This window comes from Mus musculus, chromosome 5 (assembly GCF_000001635.26).
Source record: "Mus musculus strain C57BL/6J chromosome 5, GRCm38.p6 C57BL/6J".
In the NCBI taxonomy this organism is placed as follows: Eukaryota; Metazoa; Chordata; class Mammalia; order Rodentia; family Muridae; genus Mus; species Mus musculus.
This window is the reverse complement of record NC_000071.6, coordinates 148,134,243-148,149,994: the sequence shown is the minus strand read 5'-3', so window position 1 is coordinate 148,149,994 and position 15,752 is coordinate 148,134,243. Positions and strand designations below refer to the sequence as shown.

The window sequence follows — 15,752 nt, the reverse complement described above, 5'->3', positions numbered from 1 at the left end:
GGTGTGTCACTGTGGGTGTGGGCTTAAGATCCTCACCCTAGTAGCCTGGAAGTCAGTCTTCTACTAGCACCCTTTGGATGAAGATGTACAACTCTCAGCTCTGCCTGCACCATGCCTGCCTAGATGCTGCCATGCTCCCACCTTGATGATAATGGACTGAACCTCTGAACCTGTAAGCCTGCCCCAATTAAATGTTGTTTTTTTATAAGACTTGCCTTGGGCATGGTGTCTGTTCACAGCAGTAAAACCCTAAGACAGCTACCATCCTGTCATCTCTCTCCAGATGTCAGGGCAGGGACGGTGGGTTTGTGCTGTGTGACGTTCTCATTCCTATCTTCATATACCAATGCCTCTGTTCCAATGGAGCACAGCTGATGGTTAGTGGGGAGCTGGTGGCTAGGGTGTGACTCAGGAGGTGTCAGCAAAACAACAGTGGCCTCTTCGGGAAGCCGTTTTATTACATTTATCTGTCAGGGCCATGCTTGCGGAGGTCACGGGACTTGTGAGAGTTAATTTCCCTCTGCCACCAGGTGGGACCAGGAATCACACTTAGGTCATCAGGCTTGGCACTGGGTTGTTGGGAGCCGCCCACACATTCGACATTGCAAGATGGCGCTGACATCCTGTGGTAAACAAATAATCTGCGCATGTGCCAAGGGTAGTTCTCCACCCCATGTGCTCTGCCTTCCCCGTGACGACAACTCGGCCGATGAGCTGCAGCCAATCAGGGAGTGACACGTCCTAGGCGGAGGATAATTCTCCTTAAAAGGGACGGGGTTTCGCCATTCTCTCTCTTGCTCTTGCTCTCTTGCTCTCTTGCTCTCTTGCTCTCTTGCTCTCTTGCGCTCTGGCTCCTAAAGATGTAAGCAATAGAGCTCTTGCTCTTGCTCTCTTGCTCTCTTGCTCTCTGGCTCCTGAAGATGTAAGCAATAAAGCTTTGCCGCAGAAGATTCCGGTTTGTTGCGTCTTTCCTGGCCGGTCGCGAACACGTGTAAGAGTTGGTGCCGAAACCCGGGAACCTTAACTTGTTCCAAAACCAGGAACCTTAACTTGTCCCAAAACCAGGAACCTTAACTTGTCCCAAAACCAGGAACCTTAACTTGTCCCAAAGCCGGGAACCTTTCGTTACCTTGTGCCTGCTTCCTGGCAACTTTATGCTTGCCTCTATTTTATCCGAGGTCCTTCCCAAACTCCTGGGTTACTTTGTGCCTACTTCCTGGCAACTTTATGCTCACCTCTATTTTATCCGAGGTCCTTCCCAAACTCCTGGGGTTGCAAGTTTCACTCACCGTGAACTTACCCTGCCGGCAACCACTGACTGCTGAAAGTTCTGAACTCGGTGGGGGAGTCGGTTCCCCGTACGGGCCACCAATTGTCGCGCTCGCTCTCGACCAGCAAGAACGACGCGACCACCAGTCCTTCTAACAGCAGTTTATTCAGTCCTGATTCTTCTTGTTTATATCTCCCTGATTCTTCTTGTTTATATCTCCCTGATTCTTCTTGTTTATATCTCCCCCGAACCCTGGGCCTCTCACTCCTTTTATACTCTCTCATCCACGCACTGCAGGCCACGCCCCCTCGCCAGTCACGAGGCTTCAGCTAATCAGGGCAGCAGGGGCAAATCTCCACCAAATTGGATTCACCTGTATCCTGGTACACCTGCGCAGCACTCAAGATGTTTGTGTCTTATATGAGGAAGTCAGGTGCAAGTCATATGACTTAGCTGCAGTCCCTGGCGCCTTTGGGACTGCCGCCACACCCGCTCCCCACACTGGGTGGCTTTATCCTTTACCTGCTGAGCCATTTGGCTGCCCAAGGAAGCTGCTTTTAAATGAGAGAGACTGGCAGGATAGCTCAGTGGGCGAAGGCACTTGCCATGCCTGAGAACTCGGGTTTGATTCCTGGAATCCACACGGAGGAGCAAGAGACCCAACAAGCCATCCTCTGGTCTCACACACACATTGCACACCCTTCTACCAGCTCTACCTTAGAAACAAATGAAGAAAAGTTTCCCTCTTATTTGGTTCTCTTTTCTGCCTAGGGCCAGCCTGCCAGCTTTTAGAATGAGAATCCCTAAGTCAGGCTGGATTCTTGGTCACCAGTTCGAGATCTGATTGTGCGCAGTGTCCTTTCCTTACAGAGCAAGAAAGCACAATGAAACACAAAGGCTGTTCTTTATTCCCTGAGTAGCACCTCCCACCACCAAAATGGTTCTTAGGACTATACGGACTGACCCTCAATCACCATTCTCTAGACGTAGAGTCCAAGTCTCTTAGTGCATGTGCTAAAGCTGAACTGCAGGTTTGCATGCACCTAACCTTATCCTGCTTCTAGTCCCCCTTACCTCACACACATGCGCACACACATACACATACGCACATGCATGCACACATGCACACACACACCAAACAAAAGGAAGAAAAAGCCTTATGAAATAGTGAACCCAGTCCCTCCTGATTCGAGCCTAGGATGGCTGCCACGCTTGAGAGAAGAATTTCATATCAACACTACTCGGCAGAGAACGCTGTTTCGGAGAATTATTTTTACCAAACAACAACAGCGAGAGACAAACACTCAATTGGAAGGAAACCACCCAGTGCGCTCCAGAGCTGACTGAATATCCAGGATCTCGCGTATCCCTTTCATCCCGACTGAGTGAGCCTCACTTGGGTTTATCTGCACCTGGGAGCTGTGGCTGTTCAATGTGGGAGACTCTGGTTGGCGGTGAGCAGAGGCAGCCAGCTGGCAGGGCTCAGTAGGAAAAGGGTCAGAGATCATTAGCACTTGAGTCTAATTGTAATGCATGTAGGGCTTTTAGAGGCTCCACATCAAAAGATTAAAAACATTCCTCTCCAGGACTTCCTTCACCCCACAGGACTCTCAGTCAGGTGTCTATAAGTGTCACCCTGGTTCCCCCAATGTGGGGTTTACTCAGAACCCAGGGCTTCGGGAGCCTGCAGTAGGAGCTAAGTTTCTGATCATTCATTCAGACCTGCCTCTGGTGGAAGCTCTTGTGGAAGTAGTTAATTGCGGTAGGAGAGCGCCATCCACAAAGCTGGAAAGTGAATACCATACCTCCTTAATCACAAACCCTCCTTTAAAAGGCTTTCTGCATTTCCCCCCTACTTTCTTGCCCTGGTGGATGCTCTCTCTAACCCTGGCTCTCACGCCGAGATTCCTAGCCGCCCTCACTCTGTCTCCCTTCCAGGCAACTCACATAAGACCTTTGCTTCTTTCCCATTGGCTAGCTACTCCTGCAGCTCCCTGCTGAGCCATTTCTAACACATCTACGGGCTTCTGGAGCCAAATATTCACAAGACAGAGAGGTACTCAACATAGCTTGGGCTCCGGCCAGCCAATAAGAACGCGGGATGCAGGATGCTCATGCTCACACTTGTTCTTTTAGCACCTCTGAGATGTTCTCAGAAGCACACTTCTTCCCCGAGGGTGTGACAGTGTAGCCCTTGTGACTAAAAAAGGTCCTCATCTGCTTGTCAGACTTCAACAGGATAGCGAGAATGGAAGCCCTGTGTCACAGACAGGCCTGATAAGAGAAGCTGTCTCTGTGAACTGGAAGTGAGAGGCAGCTTGGTTAATGAGCGAGCTCTATGTACAGTCTGGCTGGCTGCTGACACAGGCTCCCATACACAACACGAGCATCCTGCTAATGCTTCCGACACGTAAGCACTCACCTCTCACATGACAATGCCAAAGAAGAGACCCTACACTCAGATCCTTTCATCCTCCAAATAATGCTTGCTATTTCACTTAAAATGCTGGGGCAGTGTGGCGCCTACACACAGGAATACAGATGAGCTTCCTCTAAGAAAATGCTGCTCAACTTTACATTAAATCTCCATTTGGTAGAGCATCAAGCATGATTTTGCTCTCTTCAGCATCTATGCAGCCTGTGAAAATCAGTGCAGCCTTCTTTGGGCAATATTTAACCCAACAAGCCAGAAGCACATAAACGGAGATGAAGGTCACTGGTGTTCTATGAGAAGCTAAACAACTCACTGTGGGAGATCAACTCACCAGACTCTGCTGATTCTTTGGGCAGGGAGGGCCATGCTGCCCTGCATATTCTAACAGCATGCCACACGATACCACACACATACCTACACACAGACACAGACACAAATGTGCGCACACACGCACATACCCTTACACACACCGATACATACACACACCCCTATATACACAGAAATGAACAACACGCATACCCCATAAACACTTCTAACCCTACACACACACATATCCTTACACATATAGATACACATATACACTTATACCCTTACACATATACTTTAAACCCCAACACACACACATACTCCTACACACACACATACCCCTGCGTACACACAGATGCACACACCCCTACATACATGTTTATACCCCTACACACTCACATACTCATATAAACACACAGACAGACAGACAGACACACACACACACATCTAGTAGGGCCAAAGATGTCAAGGCCAACTGCCAACATCAGCACACTATCCCTATCCCAGGTGGAACTTCTCTTACGGAATTGGGACTCCCAGCCCCTGCTCTGAACTTCCATGCTGCGATCCCAGAGTAACAGTACTGGAGACTTAGGGAGTTCATTCCCAGGACTGGAAACAAAATACGCTTGTTGTCCCCTGTGCCATCCTGCCCCACAAGAAAGGCTTTTGATCTATTCTGGAAATGACACAGATACGTGGGCGAAATTACTCCACAAAGCCTTGGGCAAGTACTTCTGGATGTGGGCCTGCTGATGGGCTGGGATGTTACTTAATCAATGAGAACAAAGTAGCCATCCACCTGGCTTGCTGAGTGCTGAAGAAACAAAAGAGCACTTGCTGGGATGCGCAGAGCAGAGCTCTGTGGCGGTCCATAGGGAGTCTGGGCTTTTCTAAGCTCAGCTGAAATGCAAACACTATCAGTGTTCATAAGAAGCACAGGCGAGAACCAGAGAGCCAGCACCGGAGTCCAACAAGAGATTCTTACTGCATGGCCAAAAGTCAGGTAGAAAACAGTCAGAAAAAAAAATCCCCTCCACACTTCCTTATAATAAATAAGCTGGTGGGCTTGTCTGAAAACTTCTCATTAACATAAACATTAAACAAGCCTGTCATAATGAACACATTTTTCAGGCAGCTAGGAGGGGAGTCTCTAAGCCCACCCCGACACTGACACACTTCCTCCAACATGGCCACACCTCCAAATAGTACCACTCCCTGGGCTAAGCGTATTCAAACCACCACACTGAGTAATAATTCTTGCCATCCCCAGAATGATTTGGATGAGAGTCCCCACCCCCCACCATAGCTACCAGGTAATCCCACCATGATCAGGGAAGCCTTGCTTCTGCCTACAGAAAGAAATGCTCAGAGAAGCCAGGACTTGCCAGAACACACGGCCAGCAAAGCCTGGGGTCCAACCCAGAGCCCCCTTGCTCAGGAAGTTTCACTTGTAAAAGATGCTCGCATAACTCCAAGGATGCTTTTGGCAAACACAGGGAGGATTTTCACATGGCAGATCGGAAAACTGATGCAGAGAAAAGCAATTTTTACAAGGCACGTAGTTAGGGCCACGCAGACAAGCTGTGTGGGAACGAGACTGACACCTGTGGATGTCAGATTCATCTGTGATTTATTCCTTTGAGCTTCTGCCCGCCTTCCAGCTGTCAGACTAAAATGAGGCCTCATAATGATAATTCAGTGGGTGCAAATATCTTTTAACATGTGTGACTTGCTCAGTGCATGTAGAGAGTAGAAGCATCTAAAATGATTAAGAAGAAAGCAAGGAACAGGCCTTGGGGCCAATGAGAAAACTGAGTCTTAAGAGGCTCTGGAGCAATGGGAGGACATGGTTATGATCAGGATACTCGGCCACAATGCATGGGTCTGTGTATGTCATCTGTGTGTCTTAGGTCAGCATCTGTGTTGCACTAGCTAAATATTTTTTAATATTAGCCTGTTTGTGATGTCCAATTAAATAAGAAGCAGAAGTCAAAATATATTGCATTTTGATTTACACTCGCAAATAGGTGTTTCTGTGTGGGGATGTAATCATATCTAGATATGTATACATATAAAAACATACCTGTTTACATACTTATGTCCATATAGATATATGTATATGTATCTCTGATAATATTCATGGTTTAATATCTGACTTCTGCTTTTAAAAAACTGATGTGTTTATTTTATATCACACACATGAGTGCTTGCCTGCATGTGTGTATGTGTGCACACCATGTACAAGCAGAGCCCACAGAGGCCTTAAGAGGGTGTAGGATTGCCCTGGGACTGGAGTTGGAGAGGCAATGTAGAATTTGGGAATTGAACATGGTTTCGTTGCAATAGCAACAATTGCTCTTAACCACTGAGCTATCTCTACAGCCCCTGACTTCTGCTGCCTTAAATAAATAAATAAACAAATAAACAAACAAACAAATAAAGCACACACACAAGCAATGGAATTCCTGGTGTTTTCTCATCTTCTTTACACTTTGGAGACTGAGTCCTGGAACATCTTATCTGAATGTCCATCCGCCATGCCTCGGTACTTTACCATCCTGCCCTAGCCTTCCACCTCCCTGCAGTCTACACCCGAGCTCCAGCAGAGATGCGGTGTGGCATGATGCATTGTTGGAAGAGGACACTCAATAGCTCCACTCTGTCCCGGGCGATAAGATCAAATGCACTGGACTCTTGTGTGCATTTCTATTTTGCTAAGGGCATCACAAATTATACAGTGATAGAGAAAGACCAGTGTTATCAGCTCCTTTTAATGAAATTCTGATCCTGGTAAATCCCCCAGTTGACTCAAGTCTTGTTTCCCAGTGGGGGTAGTATAGAAATCCACACATCTCGAGGCTGAGAAAGCATGCTTAGCGTTATCAGCGAGAGCCAGTTTTGTCAAATACAGGTAACCTTTCAAATCATATAAAGCTTTGTGGCAGCATTGTATTTTATCTTTATCAACCTTCCCAAGTGTGAGGGTTCATCCTGACAATCCAGAAGAATGAGATTGGACCATTAAAACTAGGAGCATCATTCTGCTACAGATCCATAATGCTCAGGACCACCCCCACTAGGGTCCTCTTGTGCTGCCACAAGGGGCCATTTTAATGGGACTTGCATCTCTGTAGTAACAGCTGCTTTTTCTTCTTTTTTACATAGTTAATTTCTTAACAAACTGTAAACACAAAATATAAGTGAGGGTGGTAAAGAGAGAAACGGGGTCACCCAGCCACGGGCTGGGTCACTGTGCCATAGCTAATGAGTAACATGGAAAAACGCAGTCCTTTTGAATGACGTGGGATTGTACAATTCTTTCAGAATGCTACCTGAGCAAAACATGCATGGTGTTTATGACAGGCAGTTTGAATTCTTGCCTCCTGAAATTCTCAGTGATGTCCCCAACCCGAGCTGTTTGTCCAGCGGTCTGATGAGAGCCACCTGAGACCCAAGTCTCACGTTACACTAATATCATAAAGCTATATTATTTATGAACTTGACTCTTGACACAGTGTGTTTTGAGAGGGATAATGGTTAATTGGTTTGGTGGCTTTTTGCCTGGGATAGGACTTTATGTGTTTAATAATGCATGGAATCATGGCCTTTTAATATGTAGCTATTTCCACTAAGACAATGCTATTATAGGGAAGATATGGGAAGTGGTTCTATGGATTCATTTGTGTTGCTTTAAAAAAAAAACTGGAAAATATCTGCAAATTAAAGAGGATCCAGATGAAGGGTTTAGATATTTTGCAGTGAGATAGTTAAGGATAGGGGTCCAGAGTTTAAAAGCCATTTCCCATAAGTCCTACACTCTCAGTTAAGACCTTATTTTCCATAAAATCCGTGCATGAAATGTAATAAAATGTTATTTTGTTTCATTTCAGTGGCCTCTTATCAAGGAGCACTGTGTTAGATAGCCAGGAACTGAAACAACAGAGCATCATCACATTTATCTCCTATCAGCTAACTATACCTCTTCTTGCCATTTCCGAATGGAGGGAATTTTTGTAAATATTTATTTTACTTTTATTGTATGTGAATGAATGTTTGCCTGTATTTGTCTATATGTACCACAGGCATGTGGTACACACAGAGGCCAGCAGAGGGTGACAGATCCCTTGGACTGGAGGTGCAGATGGTTGGGAGTTGCCTTGCGGATGCCAGGAAACTATCCCGAGAGAACAGCTAGTGTTCTTAACCACAGAGCCATCTCTCCAGCCCTGAATTGGTTCACAGATGGCTTTAACCTCCTCCAGGAAAAGTTCCTTGACTGACTAATGTGGTACACACATGGGGCTTTAGCATCTGTATTCTCTCCTTCTTCTTCCCACCAAATCAAACTGAAAGACTTCAACATGGCAACACCTACTGTATGTGGTCCTTCTTCATCCTAAGTGGAACGGCTGCTGCTGGGTTAAATGCCCTGCTTTGATTGTTATATAGCAGTAGCTCTGACAGAAACAATTACAGTAAAATACATACAAAATTAGGGCCATGAATGGCTTATCTGCTACTTGTTTCCAAGCATGATACAATTGACCACCACCAGTACGTACACACACACACACACCATGTAACTTAAAACTTAAATACAAAGAATGATATTTCTCATTTTCTAGAGATACTAATAGGTTCAGCATGCTCATATCTCATACCATTCCTGAACACTCCACCCTGGGCAAAGGATGCTGGGACACAATGGTGTTTTCCTTATCCCAGAGATGCTGGTATTCTTGGTGGGAAGCTAAAGGTTTGCTGGGCGCTTAACTGGAAGAACCAACCAGGAAGTTTCAGAGTACTTTCAGAAGCAAAGTTCCCACTCCCTTACAAAGCACAGCAGGGACAGGCAGGAAGCTACCTCAGCTCTGTGCTATTGTAAATGGGTTGGGCTTGTTTCCAAAGCTTTGAATGCTAGTGAGCTTTCTGATGTAACTAGGTAACTTAGAGCATCCTGTAGGCTGAACTAAACAAAGAAGAGGTTGGGCAGTTTGAGTTGACGTGGCAGTCACGGTCCACAAATACCATTTCAGCTTGTATTTGCACAGAATTCTGTGGAGTGGCAGAGGCACACCATGCAGGATCAGAGATGCTCCGAGGTGGAGGACTCCAAAGATGTCTTCACAGGCTCTTTAGTAACCTAGACATAATAACTCATGACCTTTGGCCTTAGGAGGTTTATATAACCACAATTATAAACTTTAAATTAAAACAAAGCACTCAAGATATATGTAAATGCTCTTGGACTCACTTTCCTGATAATTAAAATAGCATTTATTCCTATCGCTATTATATGCAATCTGTGACAAAAATTGATAGCCATACCAATGTAGGACAATCTATTACACCACCAAAAGCCCGCCCACCTTAGCTGATGCAGCCCAATGGGACAGGGTTAGATGGATGCTAACCCTCCCAAGTCACTTGTCTTTCATGTATTCTTTTCTTAGAAGTGTCTAGAATGTGTCTGTGGCAGACAGATTCTAAGGTGTGACTCACCTCAGTAACACCAGCCTGCAGTTGTTCTTGGCCTGTGTAGTCCCTTCCCTCTGTGGGTGGGGATGGGGAAGGACATGAGACTGTTTATAATCAATAGAAGGTAGCAGAGATGAGGACGAACTACTTCTGTGGTGGCACATAGAAGTCTCCATATTAGGTTAGATTCCCCCTTGCTAATTTGAAAAATGATCTTGTCGAATAAGCCCAGACTGAGAGGAACCATGAGTGGGAGGCCTGTAAGAAGTGCAGGTGATCCCAGAAGTGGAAAGTAGCTCCCAGCCAGCAGTAATGAAAATCAACACCTCCAGTCGTCCAGCCACAAGCAAATTGTCCCCCTGCCCCAAACCTAAGGGAGAAAAAAGGATTCTCTCCAGGTGAGCTGCCAGGTGAAGATACAGCGTTTTGAGCTCTGGGGCAGAGACTCAGATAAGCCATGCTTGGGAGGTGCGACCTGGTAATGGGCAGAGAATGTACGGGGTACAAAATAACGTAGTTTGTGTCTTTTGTCATAACGCTATGGGAAGCTTATATATTTGCTCAGTCACTTTGCATTCCAATCTGTCTCTCTGGCCTTCTGGCTGGACTAGGTGCTTAAGGCTGGACAGTACCTGGTTTTTTTGGCATAGATGTCTGATAGGGTAAGTGTGCTCTGAATGAGGAGTGCTATGTACGAATATGTGGAGATGCACTTCACGATTCCGATGACACATTGCTTAGCCCTCTTGGTTAGTCAACACGCTGACACAACCAGAAATCCTTCTTTTCTTAAGCAAGTCATTTGTCTTCATTAAAACAGAGAAGCTGTCCCGTTTCCTGGTCATACAGTTTGATTAACTCCTTCTGGAATATTCTGTAGAATTCTCTGCGGGTTTTACTAGCTTAAATAATTTTGAGACATCAGCTCTTTCCATGAGCTGGCTACTTCTCTCTAACTAATTATTTCATAGGTGAGGCGCCGATTCCTGGGGCACCCCATTAGCTTCTATGAAGGGGTTTCTACAAATTCCTTTCCTCTAAAACCATTTTAATCCACAGGAGAATGTCGCTTCTCAGGCCGTCATCAGCAATAATCATCACACTCAGACTGCCACATAATCAAGGCTTCACATCAATTATCTTGTTTATGTATGTAATACCCAGAGGGAGACTTACTATAAAATTTCCATTTTAGGGTCGAACACAGAGACAGGAAAATGTTTCTGAGTTGCCCTGCAAGCTATATACTGTAGTATATATCACTGGAGAGATATGGACGCTGTGTTTAGAAAAAGGGGGTAGATCTGTCGGCTGCCTTTAGCATTTCCTATAGTCTCATAAACCTTCCATTGTATTTTGTCTAGTGGCATGTCTACATAATAGCTGGGCATAAGCCTCCATCACCTCATGCCCAGGAAAATATAATAGCCCTGAGCTGGCAGCTTGATCTCACCGTTGATGAGCTAAAATGGGAGTTAGAGAATATCACATGGGGGCTGCTGCAAAGATGGCTCAGCGGTTAAGGACTGGTGTTCAGATCCCAGCATCCAGTAACAAGTCGAGTGTCCCTGCCTGTCTGGGCATCTCCCATACAGCCTTGAGGAATTTTCTCTGACTCCTCCCCCACCCTCACACTTTCTCGAGTGACCACCCTGAAGTATGAACACACTTCTTCCTATCTGCTCCAGCACACTGAAAGGACTTTACATGTAAGCTTCTTGCTATGACATCCAGTCTTTGTCATTCAATGGATGTACAGGCTGGAAAAACCAGAAGCAGACTAAGCTTACTATTAGGTCTAATTTCATTTTATTCACTTCTGTTTCTTCAACCAAACATGAAGACAGTTTACGCCCAACCATCATGGCAATCCTGAATACAAGTCCATTTATCTCTCCTGGCTGAAGAGGCCAGGGACTCCTTTGGTGTCTCCACACCCATCCTGGTCTGTAGTACCCACTGACCTCAATGCCAACTTTGATAAAAAAGCATCATAATTTGGACTTGCAATGTCCCCCAAAGGCCATGATGCAAGTAGTTGGATACCAGCTGAGGGGATTACAGGAGGATGGTGGGACTCTCAGGAGATAAAGCCCAACTGGAGGCCGTCCCTGGAGGCTACATCCTGTCTCCAATCCTCTCCCTGCTCGCTCCTCACTTTCTGGCCACCATGAGGAAGGCAGTTGTGCTGTACATGATAGTACCATGTCCTGTACTGGGAATCCATTAAAGAAAATTCCAAGGCCAAGGAGGCCTTTAGCTCCAGGAGAAACAATGCCCCTGCCTAGCTAAACTGATGCAGTTAGGTGAACGTCTACGTTAATACCATAGACCAAGCCTCTCAGCCGTAATCTGAAAAAGGAAAAATCTGTCTCTTTTTCTTCGCAGTCCCTTTTTCCAGAATGATGATTCTGAGACTAATTATTTATTAATATATGCCTTGGCCACAAGCTCTGACTCATCCTCTGATTAGCTTAGAACTCATTTAGCCCAATTAAACTATTCTGTGTCTACAATGTGGTTAGTTACCTCTACTTCAGTCCTGGCCTCCTCCTTCTTAGCATCTTCCCAGAATTCCCTCCCCCCTTCCTTCTCTTCCCCCCTCCCCCTCCTCCCTGCATCTCACATGAATCTCCTTTAGTCTCTCACTATTTCCCAGAATCCTCTCTTCCTGCCAGTGTCCCACCTCCTACTTCCGGCTTCAGCTCATTGGCCATCATCACTTTTTTTTTTTATTGACAGGTGATGCTTAAAAGCGATCCTCTCTACATTAATCAGTGAAGCCTTTCTTTGCAGTGAGTAGCGGTGAGCTCAGAGGGCCAGGACCGCACACAGTGCTGAGCTTGAAGGATGGTTGAGGGCTCAGCTCAGCCCTTGAGAGGTCATTGATACCACCCTTAGCCCTCAGAAAACACGGTGGAAACGGGGGGGTGGGGGATGGCAAGAGCAAGAATGCAAGGGATGGACGATGGCAAGAAGGGCTGCAGCGCATGATCTTTTAAGCATGGTGTGGTCATGGCGTTCAGGAACTCACAGCAATGGGGCATCTGGCACTGGGCCCACATGGGATGTGTCCACCCAGCAGTCAGCTACAGATGAGACAGTGGAACACAGGGCCCTTTTCACTTACCGCTGAACTTTCAGCCTTAGTGGGCGCTGAGATGGAGGTGGGGTGGGGTGGGGTGGGGTGGGGTGGGGTGGGGGGGATAGTACCAGTTTTGACGAGCTCTAACACTGTACCCTGACCTCAAATTTCAAATCTTGGTTACAGGTATTAGATTATCACCTATATTTTTAAATGATCACCTATGAATCAGAGGCTCCCCCAAAATCTCCTTGTAGGTTCAACTAACTTACAAGAGCAGCTTAAGAAGCTCATATGCTTTTTTGATGCGTGCCCATTAGTATAAAGGAATTCACAAGGGACACAGACAAGAAGATGCATGAGTTATGGCCCCAGGCGAGTGGCGCTTCATTGCCTACTTTGAGCATCTCCAGAGGTAGGGAGCAGGGCTGAAAATCCCAGCCCTCTAGTTGTGACTTGATCTTTCAGGGGCCACTTTGGATCCAAAGCCACCCAGGGGCCACCAGCCTGGGGGACTCTTCAACATATCGCTCCGATGGCTGCAAGCTAGACACAAGGAAACAAACCCAAAATAGATATGTCTTGATATCATCATTCTGTATTTGGCAAAAATGCCCCACACAAGTGAGAGACACATTCAGATCTTTCTCAATTAGGAGATTTCTCAAGTGCCAGACTTGTCTTGGTATAGAGGAGTCTCCAGTGGGATGGAAGGGACACCAGACAGGACCAGAAGCTGCCGGAAGGTTTAAAGACCTCACCAAAATATGCACGTGGGCAACTACAAAAGCCAGTTCTATGGTGCCAATGCCGTTAGCCCCAGCTTCTGTGTCCTACAAGACTGAAGAGACTTAACCATGTTAAAAATACAGTTAGCATAGCCAGGTCTGGTGGTGCATGCTTTTAATCTCAGGACTGAGGAGGCAAAGGCAGATGAATCTCTGTGAGTTCAAAGCCACCCTTGTCTACATAGCAAGTTGCAGACTAGTCAGGGCTACATAGAAAGACTCTGTCTCAAAAGCCTAAAACGTTATTAGTCTAAAACCTGGTATTATTGTAGCACTGTCTTGTAACCCAATGCTTTTTCTACATAATTTAAGAGATTACGGCCCTGAAATTAGTAGTTTGTGTATCTAAACACCCAATGTTCAAAAATGTAACCTTGTAACACGGACATGGTGAGGGAACAGAATCTTAGTGTGTCATTAAACTGTTGTTATAAATTCAAATGAAAGGCTAAGGGGGTTGTTTTTGTTTTGTTTTTATAATTTTATTCATTTTCATTTCATGTGCATTGGTGATTTACCTGCATATATGTTTTATGTGGAAGTGTCAGATCCTCTGAAAACTGGAATTACAGGCAGTTATGTGCTGTTATGACCTGGGTATTGAACCTGGGTCCTCTGGAAGAGGAGTCAGTGCTCTTGACCACTGAGCCATCTCCCCAGCCCCTCAAACTAAAGTTTTAGAGTATTAATGTAATCCCCATGGTAACCACAGTAAGCTATCCTTTATATATATATATATATATATATATATAAAATAGAAGAGGATAGGAGTTAAGACATTCCAGTACAAAAGTAATTTATATAAAGAATATTAAAATAATGTAGGAAATATAGACATAGAAAGCAAACAGCATACTGGGAGATGACCCTCCTTGTGGGTAATTGCCATAAATGTAAATGAATCAAATTCTCCAGTCACAACAGAGATGAATGGCAAAGGAAGAATCAACATCAGGGCCCACACTCAAGCAGTCTACAAAAGAGATGCTTCAGATCCAAACACACAAAGAGGCTGAAAGTGAGAGAAAATGGGAAAAGATGTTCTATGTAAATTCTATGCAAATAGCAGGGTCAGGGAGGAAAGGTCTCTTTATTGATACACAATATGAGCATTGTGATCATGAACGCACAGGCTGTGATTGTGAGCATGAGACTAAGGAAGTGGAGAGATAGAGGGTTGGGGATGGGGATGAACTGGGAAGAAGGACTGCAGGGCTTGGAGGTGAGGGGACTGTGGAGTGGGCGTGATCACCTCACCATGCACTATGCACAGTGTGATGCCATTGAAAGTATAAAAGAAGTGCTGAAGGCGGCCTGGGTCTATAAACATGAAAAAACCCCAGTCAAGGAACTTAGACACCAAGAGCACTCTTCAGGGTGGAAAATGATGCTCCTAGAATCCACACACTTAGCACATACGAATCCCAGCTCTGAGGGAGAGCTACCTTCCTACAAGTTACTGGCTAAGGGAACCCCAAGTCTCCAAAACATCACCTAGCGCCACCACTGCTGTTGTTCACATGCCACATTTGGATCATTAGGCACTATTGCTGGAGACAGCCACGCATGCTTTAAATGTAAGCCACGAAGAAATAGGGCTGAGAGCTTCCTGCAAGCTGGCTTGTGTTCATGGTACTTCAAGGCACTGTGCAAGCTTCCCAAGGGGCTGGGGTGGGGGTGGGGGTGGGGGGGACGGGAAGGGGGAAGGGCAGTCTGTCACCGGTGTGGGCCAGCACAGAAGGTCACATGGGGCATGGGAGGTGAGAGCACAAGTTGGACAAGGGGAGGGGGGTTGACGGTGGGAGGCTGGAGGAAGAAGAGGAGGGGAGGGGGAGGGGGTGCGGTGGTAACTGTAGATCTGGGGACCAGCACTCACTCAGTGAGCCTGGAAAATGAACAGGGAGTAAACAAGGGGCCAAGAGGAGAAACTGGGAGGCATGGTGGGTGGCCAGACGACCCTCACACAGAGGGTCAGATGAATAAAGCCAGGCCTGACTCCAGTCAAGGGCAAGTGGGAGAAATGGAGCGAAGGCCATTTGATCTGATTCAAACAAGATCGCCTTCAGAGGATCTTGACAGCAATCTGCTATTGGAAAAGAAAACTGCAGTTCCCTCCTCCCAGAAGGGTGTCAGCTGTCTGTCATTCACAGGCATTCAAAGACATTTGGAAACCTCTGAGTTCCTCCCCATCCTCCAATAAGGGCACCAAGAAAATGGCCAAATCCTCGCCACTCCTGGACTCAGTCCATTCAGTCCTCAGCGTTACAGGACAACCCAATCCTAACCTGGCTCTTCCATTCAGACCAAGCAAAGATCACAGTTCACGCTCTTGGCATCATGTCCCCACAGCAGTGAATAGCAGATGACTGGGTTTTAGACAGCATAAGA

The 15,752-nt window shown here is 46.1% G+C and overlaps 1 protein-coding gene across 4 annotated transcripts in view; it reads right to left on the bottom strand.

Moving 5' to 3' along the window:
• The window catches only part of Mtus2 (microtubule associated tumor suppressor candidate 2), a 358,791-nt gene that overhangs the window by 166,071 nt on the left and 176,968 nt on the right, over positions 1-15,752 (bottom strand). The gene's annotated exons all lie outside the window — the stretch shown is intronic.